General features: G+C 41.2%; 2 long non-coding RNA genes across 2 annotated transcripts; both read right to left on the reverse strand.

The window, feature by feature from the left end:
- Window positions 1-2318: 2318 nt before the first annotated feature.
- LOC143111798 (uncharacterized) lies at window positions 2319-4043 on the reverse strand. The gene is made up of 3 exons (XR_012984616.1): window positions 3789-4043; window positions 3345-3395; window positions 2319-3244 (listed from the first exon to the last, which is right to left on the reverse strand). It is a non-coding gene; the product is annotated as an uncharacterized LOC143111798 (long non-coding RNA).
- Window positions 4044-19526: 15483 nt separating this feature from the next.
- Window positions 19527-21317, reverse strand: LOC143111311 (uncharacterized). Its single transcript, XR_012984522.1, has 2 exons — window positions 20841-21317; window positions 19527-20325 (listed from the first exon to the last, which is right to left on the reverse strand). It is a non-coding gene; the product is annotated as an uncharacterized LOC143111311 (long non-coding RNA).
- Window positions 21318-22560: the final 1243 nt, after the last annotated feature.

The following is a 22560-nucleotide window of genomic DNA, read 5'->3' on the forward strand; positions in this document are numbered from 1 at the left end:
TCAAGAATTTCTCAGAATTATAAACAGGCAAGATGGAGGTGGGGTTGTATAAAATGGATTTTACATGTGAAATCTATGAACTAATCATGTTTTGGTACTTGTTGTCTAGCAGATACCAGTGAGAATTGAGTGTGGATAATGCAATTTAGTGAGACAGTTAGAATCATATAGGCCTTTCAGCGTGATTTCTTTTTGTGGAAAAAATGTGCTGGACTGGGCGGCGGTCATATTTTGTACCGCTCTGCGGTACATCTAGTTGTTTGTAGGTTTAGTCAGATTTTTTTTCTTTTTTTTTTTTTTTCGCATGCCCAAATTTCCGTCAATGAGTCCCGGGACACTGAAAGACTGGGGTACACGAAACTTGGTGGGCATGTAACCCCACATGGATAGCATGGAACCATCGTTTTTCGTTTTGATCTGTAGCCCCCCCGCTGGACTGGACCCCCCGAAAGGAGGGTAGGGCAGACACAGTTTTCTGTGAATATCTCGAGAACCGTAGGGTTTAGGAGGACCATTTTTTTTTATATGTTGATCTCAAGGGGCCATGTCAACCCATTACATAACCACTCATTTCATGTATAGCGCCACCTAGTTAAACACAAAAAAGTAAAAATGAGGTGTTGTAATTGAAGGTATCTGTGACCTAACATAGTCAAAACTGCACGAAATTGGAAGTGTATGATCATTATGACACCCTCTGTATGCACGCCAAATTTTGTGGAATTCCGTTCATGGGGGGCCACACAATAAATTAATTTATGTTACTATACACCAACTGGCCTGTAGGTGGCCGGAGACAGTTTTCTGTGAATATCTCGAGAACCGTAGGGCCTAGGAGGTCCACCTTTTTTATGTATGTTGGTCTTAACGGGGCATTTCAACCCATCCCATTACCACTTATTTCATGTATAGCGCCACCTAGTTAAAAATTAAAAAGCAAAAAATTAGGTGTTTTCATCACAATATCTCTGGCTGACAAGGGCAAAACTGCACGAAATTAAAAGTGTAGGATCATTATGACACCCTCCGAATGCATGCCAAGTTTTGTGTACTTTCGTTCATGGGGGGCCTTACAATAAAATAATTTATGTGTACATTTAGTGACGTACACCAACAATGATTCCCGGGACACTGAAAGACCGGGGTACACAAAACTTGGTGGGCATGTAACCCCACATGGATAGCATGGAACCGTCGTTTTTCGTTTTGATCTGTAGCCCCCCCGCTGGACTGGACCCCCGAAAGGAGGGTAGGGCAGACACAGTTCTCTGTGAATATCTTGAGAACTGTAGGGACTAGGATGACCATTTTTTTCCGTATGTTTGCCTCCAGGGGTCATGTTAACCCATTTCATGTACACACATGTGCACAAACAGATACACACACACACACATACATTCACAGTAATCATACGTATGACACATACTCACACAGTAGACATATGTACGCTTGCACAGGCACATACGCAGGCACACACACAAGCGCACGCACACGCACACGCACACGCACACGCACACGCACACGCACGCACACACACACACACACACACACACATAACACAACACACAACATAAACATGAACATGCACACATGCACACAATTCAAGAATTTCTCAGAATTATGAACAGGCAAGATGGAGGTGGGGTTGTATAAAATGAATTTTACATGTGAAATCTATGAACTAATCATGTTTTGGTACTTGTTGTCTAGCAGATATCAGTGAGAATTGAGTATGTGTGGATAATGCAATTTAGTGAGACAGTTAGAATCATATAGGCCTTTCAGCGTGATTTATTTTTGTGGAAAAAATGTGCTGGACTGGGCGGTGGTCATATTTTGTACCGCTCTGCGGTACATCTAGTTCTAATCAGGTTGGTTACATGGCCTCATTTTAGTGCTGATGAACTAAGTTATTTCTGCTTCAAAGTCTGTAACTGGTACAATAGTATAGTATTATGATTGCCACTTTGTATAGAAATAATGATATTATTAGCATAGAATTATAGGATTGCCAATTTGTGTAGAACTGCACAGCAGGCTGGTCCAACAGTTCAACTCTTCATTTTACGCCACCACGCGCACATACAAAATGGAACCTCTTTAGCCTCCAGGACATCTGCGGTAGGTGACAAACATGGATCCCTCTCTCACTCCCAGGTCTCTCAGGCACTTATCTTCCATCACAGGCTTGCCATTGAAGGCCAGGTTCATGTCATTCCATTCAGGCCCTCCCTCGCTGTTGAGCTGCTTCTGCAGTTGGAGAACAGTATCTGTGCTCTTCACCACCAGATGAACTGCCTTGCCATCGGAGCCGTTCATGACAGTGACTGGAAAGGGACCAGGGTAGGATGAAGACGCCCTTATGACCCCCAGGGAAGCATGAATGGTGTGTTTTAAGGCAGGGGTTCCCAAACTTTTCCACGACAAGGCCCCCCAAATACCACTAGGTTCTGGCCAAGGACCCCCTTGATGCAGGGATGGATTACTGCACGGGCCTACTGGGCCCAGGCCCAGGGGCCCAAGGGGTCAGGGGGCCCTGAAGCCCAAGCCTTTGCATGGAATCATTGCCTCAATATCAACAAATCAGGATGTAGGCTATGAATCTGGCTGAATTTAGTATTGGCCATCTCCAAAATGCACCAGAATACAGGAAATCACATCAAACAAATGAAAAAAATTCTGGGGGAGGACCCCCAAACCCCCCCTCCCACATTTACTGACAATTAGTGTGGGGCCCTTAATACATCTAGGCCCAGGGGCCGAAAGTTCATAATCCGCCCATGCCTTGATGTGTTATTAAACCCATCGACAATACTACGGCAAATGTAAAAATACATTAAGCTAATCCTAATAATTATTTTAGCTGCAAGCACTTTGCGATGGAGCATACAGTGTGTAAAAATTGCATTTGGGGCTTTCTGCTATATGAGAGCTATCATTCTACTATTATTCCCAGTCATTATAATGGAAAATATAATGTTCAGATATGCGACAAATTATTATAATGGCATTGTATAACAACCCTCATAGTAATAGGTATATTTTACATTTTTCAAATGTATTTATTTGTTGCTTTTATTTTTCCTTCCAACTTGCTGAGGCCCCCCTGTCACCCCCTCGTGGCCTGGGCCGGCCCCCACTTTGAAAACCACTGTTTTAAGGGATTCTTTAAGGCGGAATTGTCATCAGGGCTGGGTGGTGCAGTCGGAGTGCAAGCGTTGTTACATGCCTGGTACCCAGATAGCTATTGAGAGAGCGAGAGAGTGAAAGTGTGCTTATTTTAGACTGTGCAGTTAATAAACACCTATTCATTAATAAATACAGTACATTTTGTAAATCCTTACCTGTGATGCCATTTGTGCAGCATGCTGATGAGGGAATGGTTGATGTAATTCCTGTTGGCAGTTCCAGAAATGAGAAGAAAAGATGGAGAAAGACAAAAAGAGGGAGAAGATCATGCAGTATGACTCTCAACAGAATTAATTTTCACAACAGAAAAGGAAATGTCATTCATTTTCAGAACAATTTTAACATCTCTGTTCATGCTGTAAACTTATGTCATAAGAGTTTCTTGATTCAGTGGAAAGTCAGTTAAGCCAAAAAGAAAACGTACTTTCCAACTCTTATACCAACTCTTATATGGACTTACAAATTGAATGATTATCTTAAAGCATGCTGTTTGTTTTACATTCACTTCACTTCACTTGGTGTAACTTGTAAAACATTGTCATATTATTATCTGTGATGCACTATATTCAATGATAAACATGCATGAATTAAAATCTTACCGCTAAGGTTCCCATGGTTGTTTAAAATCTTCTCAAAATCAGGAGTCAGCACAATTTTAGATTCTTTCTACAATTGGATGTGCACAATGGCTTTCTAACTGAACTGTTATATACTATTCATCAACTGGAAAGCTCCTAAGCAACTAACCAGAAGCCCATCCTTTTCTCCTGCTCCTGTCACCGTGTTTTGGCACTGCTTCTGACCAGTTGATATGTGTTGATACAGTCTGTTTTACGGGAAATGGACCATACACAATCACGTGCCCATGTGTGGCTGGGGGAGGTAAGCAAAAGCAATGTTGTAGCCAGATAATCCTTGTTGTTGGTGGATTACCTTTTACTTAAGCCAATACAGAAATATACAAATGCACCAAGAACAAGAGGAAAACCTGCATAAAAAAAAACTTTCATCAAAAGTACTTAAGTCATAGCTGTAGTGTAAAAGTAGCGGTACTGGTTTGGATATGACATCATTTGATTATCATTGCTGAATCATCAGTGTGTAAGCAGTGTGTAACTGTTGTAGCTGCCAGAGATGAAGCTAGTTCCAACTACTTTATGTCCAGTATTTCCTTTATGCAAGCACAACAGATACATCTGAGAGGTCATGAGTTTAGAGAAAATAAAAATAAAAAGTTGTTCTGCATTGTTCTGATCCACAATGGGGAATGGGACATAGGGACAATCAAGTTGTAAAAGCATCTCAACGACCATTGATAGAAGTGGAATGCAAATACTTGCGTAAATGGGATATTTCAGTCTTTTATTTTTTATAAATTTACAAAACACTCCAAACACCTGCTTTTTGTGGAGTAATAAAGTGTTGTGTGTAGATTGATGAGAAGAAAATAATTGAATCCGTTTAAGATGAGTCTGAAACATAACAAAATGTGGAAAATCTAAAAGGGTCAAAAAACTTTCCTGTTGCACTGTAGTTGATTTCAATTTAGTAGGTGCCATTATTAAACTTTTGAATAGTGGCATTTTATTAATGGCAGCTGTGGTGTGACTACTGATATTCCCACGAGAGGCTAATATAGGGAGATTGCCACTGTGTGGACTTGTTCGAAACAAATGCAGATTCCTTGATGAAGCTGACTTTTATTGTCCAAAAAACTCCAGATAAAAATATCCAAGCAACAAGGAAGACAATGGCAGGGTCAGGCATAAAGTGTGTGTGCAATTTGCAACAATGCAATAAAGTGCGTTGTTTCCATATAAAGGATGCGAGGACACGGTCAATAAAAAAATGTGCTCTCCCTACTAAGTCCCTTTATGCCGCCATACCTATGCCCAGGTGCATATACTGTATCCATTAATTCATTACGACACCTATGTCCACGTGACATCGATGCCAAAGTACCAATACAAAACACACACAACATAGAGGAAGTGGAATATGGCTGCTATAGCAGCTCTTTAAATACCACATGTAGTTTTAGAAAACATATTGTTTAGGTCATTGAATTGGCTTTTCCTTAATAGTAGGGGCCAACATGTATCATATTGATTCATCTGTATAGAATACAGGACTACAGAAAAAAAAACATGTAGGCCTAAACATCAAATGAACCCAAATCTTTTTAACTACATTATCATTATTAAGCTCTTCAAAAGTGGCACTATGATCTAAGGGTCAATTATCTACAGCAGACTACCCAGCCAACACGTCCAGGTGGGCCCCACAACATGGGCTTTACTTGGTTAGATGGGCATATACTGTAAGCAGGTAGTCTGGCTAACGTCAGACCTCATCTCATTGAGATGGGCAGTGTTGGGAGTAATGCGTTACAAAAGTAATGTAATTACTGTAATATATTGCTGTTTGCGGTAACGCGGTAATGTAAGGCATTACAAAAAAAAATTGGGTAATATTTACTCGGTACAAACTTCAGTAACGCGCGTTACAATGCAGTTTAACCCAAAATTAGGTGCTTGTTTTGTTTTGATACATATTCGCAAACACCACGCGAGAACAACAGAGGAGAAAAAATCCGCGCAAAATAGTAGAACGTTATCTCCTGATACTGGTTGAATATGACTGTGGCTGCAGCAGACTCGCAGGCGGACTCTATTTGCTGGATGGACATAAGCCTACGCTCATTATTTTCAGCTTGTCAGAGACAAGGCTATGAAGAACATAATAGTTAGTGCACTTTGTGTGCGAAACCGAAAGATCTCTCAGCTCGCGAAATAGCACAAGTAAATTAATGAAACATCTAAAGTAGTGCCACGCTAATCTTTTTGATTCTTGATAAAACACAAACTATGCTGTTGTGCATGCCAGCTTTGTGCTGTGAACTTGAATTGAAGAGAATAAAGGGATAGAAATGCAGAAAAAGATTGTGTAGCCTGGCAGTGCCACCGCTCCCACCACGCGCATCACGCACTTTGCGTTGGGCACCAAAGGACAGAGGGGGCACCCAAATGTAACCAATGAATAGTAGCTTTACTGCAAACTGCGTTTCACTCTTCATCAATAACGTTTACAATGTCAAAATGCACTAACACGATGTTACATGCAAGTTTGATACCTTTTGGGTTCTCTCAATCACCACGTAGTACTAGAATTGGTGGGTCTTCAATCATTCGTTTTCCAAGCATTTAGGCTACATGAAGCACATGATATGCTGAGTCGACTGAAACGCATTCCATTCAGATAGCTAGGTGGATACCAGGCTCATAATTCACTTGTATTCACGAAATGTGAAGCAACATGTCATATACTTCCATTTCCAAAGCAATGAAGGTTGCTTAAAACAACTTAACATTGTGCATATTATTGTTAATATTGTGCTATCAATGTAACTCAAACAAATAAGGCTTGTAAACAAGAGCTAGCAAAAGGGCATTATGACAACGTAAAGATCGATCAATGCTCTTAAAGTGACAGTGCACCATTTATAAGTAAAACAGCATTTCTTCAGAAATTAATGTTTAAAAATACACAGTAATGGTCTGTAAATAATAGGCCTTTTATTTTACTTTAGGTGTTTAAGTTATCATTTAAATGTCACTCACTCAAAGCCACTCACTTAGGGCACCGAAATGGCCAGCAGGCCACCATCTTGACATGTCTTTATTAAAGGAACCGTATGTAAAAAAAATATTTCAATTAATCATAAAATTGCCCTGATATGTCACTAGACATTAAGAAATCATGTTCATTTCAAATACTTATATCACTGACAACAGTAGTCTGGCCAGGATATTGTCATTTAAAAAGTGAAGTTGCAGCCCTCAACTGATGTTGATGTTGTCATGTTGTGTTTTGGCCTAATGCGCCACCCTCCACCTATCTACTAATCACAAAGTCAGTAGTGTTTCGTCATCCGGTTGCCAACTCTGCCAGTCAGAGGGGAGGGGAAGGGGATACACCGCTCTACAGTAATTTGAAAGTGATTGTAGTACCCGTTTTGGCCACAATCTTACATACGGTTCCTTTAAGCTTTGATTTACAATATAGTAGGCTCTCTATTGATTTTAATGAGTATGCCTAGGCCTTAAAGTTACAGTATTTCTATCACAATTTACCAGACTTTGACCTTTTGTCGGTTTTTAACAAAATTCTGACTATGATTGTTCCTTGTATTGCATTATGAGCACTGCGCCTATTGCATTCTACTGTTGCCTTAAGCCTAGCTCAGTTATTATGCTATACCACATCTCCCTCCATTGGAAGAGCAAGCTGCATTGAGTGTAATAAACTGCATTTAGAATGGCAAATCCATATTTCTAGATATTTTGGTGAAAGTAACTTAAAAGTAATGCAATAGTAGTGTAATGCCTTACAATTCAGAGACAGTAATATTATAATGTAACAAATTACTTTGAAATGACAGTAATAAGTAATGCATAGTACATTATGATTTTGAAGTAACTTGCCCAACACTGGAGATGGGGTCTGGGAACTAGGCATTCATTTTGAAACGTGGTTTACGAATGCCCAGAGTCGTTTATTGGGTGCTACGAATGTCTATCAAATGCGTCTGTACGTAGCTCATAACGGCTTCGGTGTGTCGTCATCGTCTTGCTGCCCTCCCTCCGTTCTGTGATTGGTCCCCTAACTGAGGCGAAAATTTGCTTCATGGTATCCAGGCTGCCTAGCAGCGTGAATAAAATTGCGCGCGTAAGGCAGCATGGGAAAACCCAGGCTAGTAGGCAGGGGTCAAAGTTAACTTTTTGGCCTACTAGGCAAAGTGGCTGGTAGATGAAAAAAATTACCGGCCAGGCATATTCTGTCACTGATAACTGTAGCCTATTGTGTTAGGGCTACTCACGTACTGGTTTCGTTTGCACCCAAAGCTTCTGCTACTGAAATGGTGTCCGTGGCAGCACCAACAGCACCAGTGCGGACTTGACAGTGATCCCTCACGATTGTTTCACTTAGATCAACATCATAATCATCATCATCATCAGTAGAATAGGCTGTAGGCCTAGTAGGCCTACAAGAGCTATCCAAATTACTTTCTTCCGTGGAAGAATTCTTCGACTGGAAGAAGTTGGTTAATTTAGGCAATTTCTTTCTAAATTCTTCCTCCTCGGTCAGTGGATCTTCTGGCCAATCGATTTCCGTTTCGGAAATGAAAATTAACAAAACATAAAACGAAGGATTATTTGATTTCCGTTTTAAAATACAACGGAAACGGAACCCCTGCCTTAAAACACACCACTCATGCTTCCCTGGGGGTCATAAGGGCGTCTTCATCCTACCCTGGTCCCTTTCCAGTCACTGTCATGAACGGCTCCGATGGCAAGGCAGTTCATCTGGTGGTGAAGAGCACAGATACTGTTCTCCAACTGCAGAAGCAGCTCAACAGCGAGGGAGGGCCTGAATGGAATGACATGAACCTGGCCTTCAATGGCAAGCCTGTGATGGAAGATAAGTGCCTGAGAGACCTGGGAGTGTATTTTTCCGTTTTCCGTTTTCCTAATCGGTTTAAAAAAATCAAAATACAAATACCGAAATTAGTCTTAAATTTCGATGATCATTATTCAATGAAGCCTATTCTTAGGCTAATCTGAGGAGGCCTAGAAGCTCGCATCATATCTTAGGCTAACTTGGTAAAAATACCTGTTAGATATGGCGGCCTTGGGAAGTGTTGCGAGGGATATAGAAGAGATGGTTAAAAAGGATATGTCTTATGCAGAAAACACTTTAAATAACTTTTGTTCACAAAGAGGTTACTCTGAGAGGAACATCTGATGATTTTGCACCCAGCATAATTAGGCATCCACTAACTCGGGACCACCTGGAAACTGAGGTGGTGCAGTTTGCGAGGTAGCCTAGGCCCTAGGGGATGCCAGGCCTACTGCGGTCACGTAGCCTACCTACTGTATGCAATCATTCATTCACCTCAGAAATAATGACATCCTGCTCTCCCCTACACAAAAGTATTTAGTGAAAAAAGTAGTGAAAAAAGTATGTCTCGTTTTAAATGTCAGGGCCCTCGGAAGTCTACCAATAAAGTGTGGAGATACATTGAGCCTCGTAAATGGTGTAAAACAGTGATTTATTTGCATGGCTAGCCCGATGCCGAAGCACCACAATTGAAAAAGCTGTTGGTAGCATCGGCTAACTAGCGCCAGATTTTGGAGTGCAGGGGACAAGCCGAGATGGGCTATGAGACATACGTTCACACTCGGTATCATGTTTCAATACACTTTAGGTCAATATCTCACCGGAATTCTCCTTTAAGGAAACCACCTGTCACCTTTCCAAATCGCCATGCCATCTCACTATTCAGCCTGGTTGTAAACACACCTTGGTACAGCCTGCTGTCTGCGTTTATCAGAAATCATGTGGGTCATTGGGAATGCCAGTGCCAGGCACCATATCTGTATCTCATTCGTAATGTTCAAAATGTAACAGAGAATGTAAAGAGAATGAAATGAAATGTAAAGAGAATGAAACATGAGAAAAATTCTAGAAGATATGAATCTATTTGAGCATTAGTGGACTGCTGACTGAATGCTTGAATGTTTGCTTGAAAACACAAATGCATGCACGCACACATGCATGCACACATGTATGCATAGGGTGGTGGTAGTGTAGTGGTTAAGGCTAGCATGCAGTATCCTGAAAGTTGTGGGTTCAATCCTGTCAAGTCCTGGCTTCAACCATTGTGCCCTTGAGCAAGGCACTTTACCCCAATTGCTCAGGGGGACTATGTAATCCCTTGTCACTTTGACAACAGTGTCTGCTTAATGAATAAATGTAATGTAAATGCACACACAAAGCAAATTTATATTAGCGCATTTCATACACAGAGGTAATTCAATTAGCTTTACATAAACAAAGAAAAGAACAGGAAATAATATTAAATAAACCATAAAAGGACAATAGCTTAAAAACTGTTCAAAAAGTTAATCAAATAGAATGATGAAAAGCAGAAAGCATCTGAGAACAGTTTGGTCAGAGAGGGTTTGTTATGACCCCCTGTGCCCACTTCAGGCCTGACATGCCAGTACATGGGCAATGCAGACCTGGCCTGACTAATTAACTAATCGTGCACACCTGGTGAGGGTGTGGTATTTAAGGGGTTGTTCTCTCTCTTGATTTGGGCATTTTTCTGTTAGGTGCATCCTGGCTGAGTCTCAGATGGCATATACTTCTGCACTTCCAATAACTAATTTCAGTGCATTCCCACTGAAGATTCCGACGACATAAAGTGCCCTGCTAGTCCCCTGATGGTGCACTCATACCATCTTGGCTATATAGTGGAAGGGGAGTGAGCATTTTAAAACTCGGGATAATCGCTGTTGAGAAATCTGGAGCAGCAGGAGTGGACAACAAATTTTACAGATGTACAAGCAAGTTATAACAAACTGTTCATGTTTTTACACAGTACGACCATGTCACTGTCAAGTAGAGGACACTAATGAAGTTATAGGCCTATATACCGGTAAATGTTGCTATCGTCATTTCCATTAAGTGCATGGAGTTGGTGTTCGATTTAATCTGAGATCTGAGACACAGTGTTTCTCTGTTGCAGGCACCTTTGGATGAGCTCTCTCCCACTGGTACTTTCTCTTTCTTTATCTCTTAAACATCATATGACTTTGGCATACACATACACACACACATACATACATACTCTTATTTTCCTTATTATAAGAAATGCTCACAACGACTCAGTCTCAGAAGACTGAGCTGTCTGGGGGTCAGTGCTCAGATTACTGACTGTATACTGTTTACTGTATACACCACACACATTGACAGTGTTTTTAACCTTTCACCTCTCTGCTTGGTTTGGCCATTTAAGCTGCAAATCCAAGAACAAGCTTAACAGGATAGTGTCATGGCTAGCAAAATAGTGGGAAAACCCCCAAAACACCTGTCCAAAATATACACTGACAGAATGAGGAAGAAAGCTAGGAAAATCACTGCAGACCAGCTTTTTGGCCAACTCTTTTTGCATTTCTAAAGAATACCTTTTGCAGTTGCAAGGCCAATATTTCAGGACAAAGCCGTGAAGGTCTGCCACATGGCTACCCCCATTACAATCAAAGGACATTCCTACATGTAACTCTTACATGTAACATTCCTACATATAACTCTAATTACTCTAAGGCCAAACTAATTATCATACAGTATTGGTTACCTCTAGCCTGACGAGCCAGACCCACATTAAAATGTAGGGTCTGGGCACTCACCGTTCACAGTGCTCAGTCCGAGGGGCGGGATAATCGGTTGTCTTTCAAATTCCCTCTGCACGCAATAGGACAGCGCTATGAGTCCCATGCGTTTTCCTACCAGCGGAGTTAGTTGGCTAGTTTAAACTTTTGCCAACTTAAAAAAAAGCTTACAGTAACTCGTGTCACATTGTTCGCCAACAGCAACATCCATCTTCTTTGTTTTCAAGTATCAGGGAATTCAAGCTAAACCGTTGCAACTCTGCCATCAATCATTATGTTAAGCCCGCCTAACGACTCTATACACGATTTGATTGGCCTTGCTAGACTAGCCCTGGCAGCAAATATAATTTGCTGCCACTAGGGTGTGTCTAGATTTCTAGTCTAGGTTACCTCTGAAATCACTGTCAATTTATTTTGTGAATAATACATTCATGTTTGGTCTATATTAATTAATACTTGTAATGTGAGCAACAGTCTGATCATGGTTTCATCACAATTTAATGTATTTGTGCTTAGTTGTAGATTAACAACTACACTATCGTGAGAACCACAAGCCTCACACCCACACCTATCCCACCAGCTATCCAATGACCTGCAAGCCAGATGGGAGGGTCTTGAATATTCAAAAGTGTTGAACTTAAATTAGGATAGCTCTTGGAGATAAGGTCTCTTTTTTGTCTTTGTTCTTTTGCCTTTACTCTGACCTCTCAGCCCCTCTCTCTCTCCCCCTCTCTCTCTGTCTTCCTTTGTCTTCCTCTCTCTGTATTTCTCTCTATCCCTTTTACTCATTCCCCCTCTCTTTTTATCCTTTAATATTTGGGTTTGTAATCTTATTTGGTATACTGTTTTTTATCTGGTGTATCTGTTATTCTTAACTTGCTGATTTGTTAAGTTTACATCTGTGAGTTGGTTAAGTTTCCTTTGTTACTTTACTTTGTTACAGTAGACTATGTAAGTTTACTTTTACATTCAACTGAAGTGATATTGATTACATTTACTTTTAAGGCTTGGTGCCTAAATAAATTATTAATCTGTTTACCAATGGTATTCATGGGTTTCATCAAGTCCCTTTCCACAGGTGTATTAATCAAGCACCATGCAGTCTGCATTGATAATTAAGGTGCTTGATTTTATACACCTGTGGAAAGGACCTGATGAAACCATGAATATCTCTAATTCTCGTAGTATGCCATGCCATGCTCTTCATAGCTGATAAACTAGTTACTTGGTAATTGATTCGAGATACAAATTATTAATTAAATGGAGTCAGATTAATCGAGTTTGTAATAATAACATTACCATTTAACTCTTCACCAGTCTGTCCATTGTTCATACACGTGAAAAGGTGAGTGGCCAATGCAAACTCTCCCTTTGTGAGAAGCGCGCTTTGTTTGGGCCAATTTCTCTCCTTACAAGTGGTGACCCCAATGTGATTTTTTTGGGGCCTTACACCATTTACATGCCCACAGAGTGAAACAGATTTCCTAGTGCAGTGCAGCGCACATTTTAGAAGTATTGTTTTGATGTGTTGAATGATAGTCAATGGGAGTTGTGTATCTCAGACTAGCGGTGCCCAAAAATAATATTTTGTCGGATAGCGCAACAGTGTTCTGACTGCATATTTAATTAACATCTCTGTTCACTATGTCGGCCTAAATTTATGTCAAGAGTTTCTTGATTCAATGGAAAGTCACACTATAAGCAAAACAGAAACCTAACAATTCTAACTAACTTATACATTGAATGATTATCTTAAAGCATGCTGTTTGTTTGGTTTTGCAAAATATATGTCAGCCTAATGGGAATAGCTGTGAGACAAGCATTGTGTTGGGGGGTGTCTAATTGTAGTGCTCACATTTACTGGACTGATACTGTAGATTGCTGTGATTCTTGGAAACTGGATGCGTCATGGAAGCAGTAAGTCAAGTCGCATCAAAAATAGTAGTGGCAGAACTCCCAAGAGCCACCTGGTGGTTGTTTGGGTCAACTGCAGTTTAGTCCGGTGGACAGCCCATAGAGCCCCATTGTGGACCCGGAAATGTTGAGTACACCAAAGTTTTATGATGGAAATATATAGTATGGGTTCCCAGCATGCAGAAACTGCCGGATGCTAATTTGCATATGTTGGGCAATTTGTGTAATTGAGCTAATTAGCATAAATTAGCATAATAGCCTATATTGATCATATTATAAGAGCTGCTTGGCCAAAATGGAAAATGTTAGTATGTTTGTAGGGGTTACTGGAGATGCTGAGTCCATATCTGACATTTTCAAGATTCAAAATCACTATTTAAACTTGGTTTGGTCACATTTTACTCTCATTAAGCTGATTTTGCTGAGTTTTTTGGTACAATTTAGACAGATTTTTGGAGGATAAGGCTGTAGCGATATACAGTGGGCAGCCGTGGCCCACTGGTTAGTACTCTGGACTTGTAACCGGAGGCACCTAACCCCTCACTGCTCCCCGAGCGCCACCGTTGTAGCAGGCAGCTCACTGCGCCGGGATTAGTGTGTGCTTCACCTCACTGTGTGTTCACTGTGTGCTGTTTGTGTTTCACTAATTCACCGATTGGGTTAAATGCAGAGACCAAATTTCCCTCACAGGATCAAAAAAGTATGTATACCTATACTTATACAGTAGGGCTGTAACGATACACCAACCTAATAATTCGATTCGTATCATAATTTTTTGACCCACGGTTTGATACAAACCTCAATTTTTCTTTTTTTGGAGGGGGGGTTAGACATTTCAATAGCCTACCTTAGAATACCAGAGGATTACAATATAATATATCTGCATTATTTTATATCCTGATATAAAAAGAGAGAATACTGAATGTCTGATATTTATGACAGCACACTTTATGCAGATTAGCCTATAGCTTAGGCCTACTATTTCTATTACAACTCTACCACATTTAGCTGTCTGGTTGAAGCCTGGAAATATTGTAAACAAAGTAGCATAGTTGGCTAGCTTATCCTTGTCTACTGATTGGACTGTTCAGTTTCCTCATGTGTGTTTAAGGTAATACTGTTCTCATTGGGACAAGCCTTTTGGGAAACATTGGTATTGAGATGATCATTCAGTTGTCCCAGAATCCCCAGCGCGAAACATCGTGGCAATCTCAAGCACAGTCCAGCACGCTGGCGTTGCACAGCTCCCCCAACAAGCCATTGCCATCCTCGGCACGGGCGTTCCCACATTCAGTCCAGCAATTAGTCTCTGGCACTGCCACACAGCAGGTGGGGTGCACACACCGCAAGAGCCCTACTCACCCTGGGGAACCACAACCACCAGTGGCCCAATGCGGGGCGTGCTAGCAGTCACCTGGTCTGTCGCCTCTCGTCCCCAGCTCCCTTCAGAGAACACCCTCAGGTCGCACTTTCGCAGTGTGCACCACCGTTCCTCCAACACCTGGCGGGGCCTAGCCTCCACTGCCACAGACTCCCCGGCGCTGAGCACCGTAACTGGCGCTGCACCTCCGATGCTCCACTCCGTCATCTCGCCAGTCGGGGTAGCAGACTCCAGTTCCATCGCAGCCGGACCACGCTGCGCACAGCTACAGCTACAGCTACCGACGTTGGCGTCCCTCCTCTGCTGCCTTGTCGCAGAGCTGTCCTCCGCTTTTCCGGCCGCTCCACACCGCCACGATCGCGCCAAGGCCTAGACCTTCTCTCTGGCTCGTGCCATCGGATTTCACACAACAAACTTTTTTCCCCTTATTTTTCTAAAGAGCACCGGCGAACAGGCCGACTTGAACAGGCTCCGCCAACCGTCCATCCACTCCACCTCTGCTCTGCTCCGCAGCCAGGGCCACCGGCAACTCCAGCCTAAAGCTGTCCGGCGGGGGCAGGGGCTCAAGGTCTTCTCTCGGTGAAGTCAGCGCCCAGGCCAGCGTCCCTACCTTATTTTCCAAGGCCGCTTCCTCAGACCGCTCTCCCAGTCACGTGAAGTCCTTCTCCGCCGTGGCCACTGCATCAAAACCCTCTTCAGGCAAGCATTTCTCCCGTAGCTAGGCCCAGGCGACGGCAGGTCTCCTCCTGCGGCTTCTACTGAAGGCCTCTGTAAGCTTTTTAGTACCCCTTACAAGGGTTCTCTTCGGATCCTTTTGCTTGGGCCTCCACCTAGCGGTGAGCATGGACGGATTATGACCTTTCGGGCCCCTGGGCCCAGATGTATTAAGGGCCCCCCATTAATTGTTGCATATGTGGAAGGGGGGTTTGGAGGTCCTTCCTCAGAAATGTTTTAATTTGTTTGATGTGATTTTGCATTTTGGGGATGGCCAATACTAAATTCAATCAGATTCATAGCCTACATCCTGATGTGTTGATATTGAGACAATGAGTTCATGCAAAGGCTTGGGCTTCAGGGCCCCCTGACCCCTTGGGCCCCTGGGCTGGGCCCGGTAGGCCCGTGCAGTAATTCATCCCTGGCGGTGAGGTCTCCCACTCCCGGCTCCTCCAGCACTGAAGACACTGTCTCCTACAGAACGCAACTTGCGTCTCCATGAAAAACGTGCCCATCTACAGGTGCTGCTTTGGAAAGCAGCAGGCCGTCCTGATCCACCGGCTGTGGATATCACCGCGTTTGGAGGGAGTTAGAAGACCGGTATGAAGAAAGGAGAGGAACTTGCCCACCCTCGATTCAAGTCCTGTTGCTCCTCCTGATTTGTTAGATGTTATCAGCTGTAACTGCAAAGCTGGGTTAAAACTGTGTATACATGTATCTGTAAAGTGCAGCTTGGCCTGGCCTGTACTAATTATTGTTTCTGCAAAGGCAGTGATGTTACATGTGGCAATATATTTACACAGCAAAAACAGCAGAAGGACAGGGATGAAGAGTCTGGAGAAGATGGCGACAGGACAACAGATGAGGACAGTGAGGAGTAGTAGAGGCTAGTTCTTCCCTTTGTTACTCAATTGTGAGTCACAGCAGAGGGCCAGTGAATAGCTATTCCCAAAATTATTGTGGAATTCAGAAATAACTTGAGGATCCAAATTATTCCTAAACACTGAACATTTTTATCCTCCAAAAATCCGTCTAAATCGCCCCCAAAAACTCAGCAAAATCAGCTTAATGAGAGTAAAAACGTGACCAAACCAAGTTTAAATAGTGATTTTGAATCTTGAAAATGTCAGATATGGACTCAGCATCTCCAGTAACCCCTAAAAACATACTAACATGGTCCATTTTGGCCAAGCAGCTCTTATAATATGATCAATATAGGTGATTATGCTAATTTATACTAATTAGCTCAATTACACAAATTGCCCAACATATGCAAATTAGCATCCGGCAGTTTCTGCATGCTGGGAACCCATACTACAGGGCTATTCAATTAGTTTGTAATGGGGGCCAGTTCATGAAAAGCATCACAACTGAGGGGCCGGAGAAATGCGGCTTGAAATATGAGTAATTACATTAACAGCTGTATACAATGAATTACAACAGCAGCAATATGGGTGTTCAAATGTTGTATTTTGTACATGCATAACAACATCATTGGCTGGTTGATGGTGGCTAATATGGAATGAAATCTGTGATAACATAACACAAATGGAATCTGTGCTTTGCACAGTAACTGCTAGGTCCAAGATTTCCAGTGAGTACAAACAGGATTCAAAAACTGTTCAGGTGAATTAAATGTGTAATCAGTCGCATATGTAGCTCTTCTGACTTCTGAAGTAGGCCTATTCATGGGTTTCATCAGGTCCCTTTCCACAGGTGTATCAAAGCACCATGCAGCCTGCATTGATAATCAAGGTGCTTGATTTTATACACCTGTGGAAAGGGACCTGATGAAACCCATGAATAGGCCTACTTGTTACATTTGACGTTCCCACCATTTTTGAGATGACCGTGACCCCTAGATTTATTTTAGCAGTGGGGGCAGGCCAGTCATAATAGCCTAATAATAATAACACGGGTGTCCGGGGGTGTCTCCCCCGGGATTTTTTTTATTTTCTGGTTGCTAATCACGCTATTTTAACATGTTTTGAGAGGGACAGGCCCATCTTTTTTCTGACGCACCTCACGTTACCCCATGCATTAAACCAAATGTCACTGCTTGAATAAATGAAACACATAGCCTACTGAACATGGGCATCGTCATAGTTCACGATGACAATGAAAACGTTTAGCCTACTTGGTTTCTGACAGAAATTACGTTTTGTGCCAACATATTGTAGAAACACAACCACGGCCTTTATTTGGTGAACGGAGGTGCAAATCATCTCCTTTACTTTCTTTATTATAAAGTCTACGATTCACTTTAACGTTTTGCCGTCGCCATTTACAAATATGCAATTTACCTTCGTTAGGCTATCATACTTTTTGCTTCGAATCGCAATTGAGTGCGCATTTAATGGAACATGCCACATGATTTCCAAGAGGCTTTTAGACAGGCTCATTTCAGACTTCGCTAGTCTATAATTGCATTTGTTTATGTTGTAAGACGTGAAGAAATGAAGGACATCGGCAATAGCCAGGCTACTATATAGAAATACTTTGAAATTCCCTTTGAGTCGGATATCTGCTCCACCTTTCCACCAAGTTTTGCAGAAATTGTGCCCGTGTTTTTTTGCGATATTGTTGACAGAAACTATTTGTGTGGTGCAACCTGTTAAATATTAGTAGATAAACTCCAACGTGTCAATTTAGGTTGAAACTAAACTATGGCACTTACGTTCAGCTTATAAATGTACAAATGTAATGAATTGTAATTTAGCCTAACTTGTTCAATGGGCTGAGGTGCAGTGGCTGCAGGACTAAAGCGAGTGAGAGATGCAAGAATGGACAACAGCTCATGCGCTTGCTAGAGATTACATTTTTTTTAAAGGGCCAGTACAAATGACCTCGCGGGCCGGGTCCGCCAATTGAAGAGCCCTGCCATACTATATATTTCCATCATAAAACTTTGGTGTACTCAACATTTCCGGGTTCACTTTTCTGTCCACTGGACTAGTTTGTACCATTTCTGCCGAGAAAATGGGGTGCGTGATTCATACAGGAACCGGTCCAAACTTAACTGATACCCACTGTAGATTGCTGTGATTCTTGTGATTTTTTTTATCGGGTTCAAAGTGATGGTTGGCATGTTTTTTTTTTAATCTTCTTCAAAAAGGAGTCTGCACACTTATTCATGGATTTCATCAGGTCCCTTTCCACAGTGTATAAAAACAAGCATCTAGATTATGAATGCAGATTGCATGGTAGGCTACTTGATTAATACACCTGTGAAAAGGGACCTGATTGAAACCCATGAATAGATTCTTTCTAGAATGGGGTGTGCATAATGAGTTTTTGTAACTGAACTGTTATAAAGTATGAACTGTATATGACCCTAATATAAGCTACTGTTCATCAAGTAAATCACCTGACTAACCAGACGCCCATCCCTTCTTCTCCTCCTGTCACAGTGGTTTGTCATTGTCTCGGAGCTGCTGTGTCGATATGGTCTAATTTTCGGGAAATAGATTGTGTGCAATCACGTGCCCGTGTGTGGCTGGTGGAGGTAAGCAAAAGCAATGTTGTAGCCAGATGATCCTTGTTGGTGGTGGATGACCTTTCACAGAATTATACATATTCACTACAACAAGATGAAGTCCTGCATAAAAAAAATATTTCCTAAAAAGTACCTAAATCAGAGCTGTAGTGTAAAAGTAAAGGTACTGGTTTGGACCTTCTCATTGACATGCTATTATTACATCACATCATTTGATTATCATTTCTGAAGCATCAGTGTCAGCAGCATGTAACTGTTGTAGCTGCCAGAGATTAGATTGAACTACTTTATATTCAGTTTTATGTGCATTCTAACTAGTAAATGTTTGAATTCACTATGTTTTTTGTTCATAAAAGTATGCTAGTCCTCCCATGTACCCAGTCTTACCTTATGGAAAACTATAGTGGAAAGTGCAGTGGTATTTATTGGGAAAATCACAGGGCATCCATGAGATTAAACACCACTACTCAGAGACTATATAGACCAGAAGATGGCAGTATAACAACACAGACTACTGCCTATGGGACACTGCCCAGATAATGTAAACCCCTGTGTAAACAATGGGACTGTATTTGGCAGTAAAATTCAGTCTGACTCAGTAGCAAAGCTTTTATTAATTAGGTAAGATTAATACAATAGTTTATTGTGCTCCATGATAAATATAAGTAAATATTTTAATCCATAATCCATTAGACTCTATTGAACAAAGGGTTAAAAAAGGGAAAAAAGATACAATGGTTTGCCTCTTGAAATCAATCTACAGTGTACACACAGGATACATCATGAATTTAGATCAAGTTTCTTCATTTTAGTGCTGATGAACTAATAAAGTTATTTCTGCTTCACAGTTTGTAATTGGTACAATAGTATAGCATTATGATTGGCACTTTGTATAGAAATAATGCTATATATTATAATAGCATAAAATTATGATTGCCAATTTGTGTAGAACTGCACAGCAGGCTGGTCCAACAGTTCAACTCTTCATTTTACGCCACCACGCGCACATACGAAATGGAACCTCTTTAGCCTCCAGGACATCTGCGGTAGGTGACAATCATGGATCCTTCTCTAACTCCCAGGTCTCTCAGGCACTTATCTTCCACCACAGGCTTGCCATTGAAGGCCAGGTTCATGTCACTCCATTCAGGTCTTTCCTTTCTGAGCTGCGTCTGCAGTTGGACAATTGTATGTGTGCCCTTTACCACCAGGTGAACCGCCTTGCCATCGGAGCCATTCATGACAGTGACTGGAAAATGACCAGGGGAGGATGAAGACGCCCTTATGACCCCCAGGGAGGCATGAGTGGCATGTTTTAAGGCGGTATAGTACTGAACAGGGCTGGGTGATGCAGCTGGAGTGCAAGCAGGGTTACATGCCTGGTAAACAGATGGCTATTGAGAGAAAGAGAGAAAAAGTAAAAGTGAAAGTGCGCTTATTTTAAACTGCGCAGTTAGTAAAAACCTAACATGAGAACATGTGATAAGACTCTCAACAGAATTCATTTTCACAACAGTAAAGAAAATGTAATTCATTTTCATAACAAAAAACATATAGTCAGTGGAGCTACACTGTAGCCCTTATTTTGGTTTACACTATGGCCACTATGTGAATAAGGTGAATAGAGTTCTAGGTTGAGAGTTTTAGTTCCGCCAATCAGTAATGTGAGCAGCCCTTTAGCAAAACTTGTTGTATGCTGAGAACAGAAAATAAACTTCTTGAGCAAGGATTCAACTGAACTCCGTGTCAGGTTATATTTGGATGCCCCCCTCAGAATTAACTGTTACATACAGTTAAACTATATTCACTTCACTTCACTTGGTGTAACTTGACAAGTGTAAACATAACCACTGACATTTAATTCGCGATGCACTAAATGCAATGATAAACTGATATGACAAAATCTTACCGTTGGGAGGATCCCAGTGGCTGCCATGACTGAAACGTCCAAGTCCGCACACTCCTAGATTTTTTTCTATGGGATGCACACAATGACTTCCTCTAACTGAACTGTTTGAAAAGTTTTACTTTCATCAACCCTTATATAGCCTACTGGTCCATCATGGAAAGCACCTAACTTCACCAGATCACTCCTTTCTTCCTCCTGTTTTGGCACATTGTGTTCCTGACATATTGTATTGATATGATCGGACTTACGAGAAATGGGCCATAACAGTGCAGTCACATGTGTAGCTGGAGAAGATAGCCAAAAGCAATGTTGTTGCCAGATGATCCTTGTTGTTGGTGGATGACCATTAGTCCTTGAGCCAGACCCCCTCATTTTGGGGAATAAGTCACATAGAGATTTTTGACAAGGTATTCCAGCCTAGGATTAGAAAATATGTGATAGCATTGCATTTGGGGCAGCTTTTTGTGTTTTTATCAGCCTCTTTTTGTCTCACATCTTACATGTGAAGCTAAAAAATTTAGATATCCGCACAAAATTTCAACAGCTGATTATTTACATTAATTCAATATTTTTTTGTATCGCAACTTTTCTGAAATTGTATATATTATATGTAAATTATTCATTATCTATTAAAATATGAAATATTTTGCATACATTTTAAGTAGAGGTTTTTATTTTGCACATATTAGAGTGAAATGTCATTACAGTGGGTGTTGTTGAATTTGGGTATTTTGAATAAATCAAAACACTGCCAACAGCCACAGCCAAAAATCTATTATTTTGGCTCATTGCACATTTACACACTTATACATAATATTTCAGAAAACTTCCAATACAAAATAGTATTGACATAATGTAAATAATCAGCTGTGGAGGTTTTGTGGGGCTATCTATTAGTTAAGATTTGTAGCATATCCCTGCATAAGCATATAATAGACATATGGGTGATAAACAAAAAGCTACCAATGCAATACCATCACGTAACTCTAGAGTGGTATACCTCACCAAAATTCACTATGAGACTTACTCCCCTCAGATGGTACCGACCAACTCCTCTGGCTCAAGGACTGCATATAGCAAAAATAGCCTACAAAAAAATTACAAATTCACCATAATAAGAGGGAGTCTGTCATAAAAAAATCTTTCATAAAAAGTGTTAGAGTTGAGTTGTGTCAAAGTGAAAGTAGCCTACTAGATTGGAACTTCTCACTGATATGTTATGTTTTTGACATCATTTGATTATCATTGCTGAATCTTCAGTGTTGCAGCATATAGCTGCAAATATAGATTGATTAGATTAAGATTACAATAGGAATATAGAAACTATGTCTGTGCAACCCTAGTAAAGGTAAGAGTAAAAGTATTGCATAAAGTATTGTTTTTTTTATTGTAGCAATGGGCTACCCTTTAAAATGTAAATCCACCTAAACTTTGCCAGACTAAACACCAGCATCAAAGACCGAAACTATAGTGAAACCAAACAGGCTTATTTATTGTTACGGAAACCACCTGTCACCTTGCCAGGAATTTATCTCGCTATTCACCCTGGCTATTCCTGGTTGTAATCGCACTTTGGTACAGCCTGCTGTCTGCGTTTATCAGACATCATGTGGGTCATTGGGAATGCCAGTGCCAGGCACCATATCTGAATGAAACATGAGAAAATTTCTAGAAGATATTAATCGATTTGAACACTGAATGGACTGCTGACTGAATGCTT

The sequence above is a fragment of the Alosa pseudoharengus genome, unplaced genomic scaffold (genome assembly GCF_046254945.1).
Source record: "Alosa pseudoharengus isolate Yale_2024_CS ecotype anadromous, Long Island Sound unplaced genomic scaffold, YU_APseudo_1.1 YU_APseudo_1.1_scf_8, whole genome shotgun sequence".
NCBI classification, from domain to species: Eukaryota; Metazoa; Chordata; class Actinopteri; order Clupeiformes; family Clupeidae; genus Alosa; species Alosa pseudoharengus.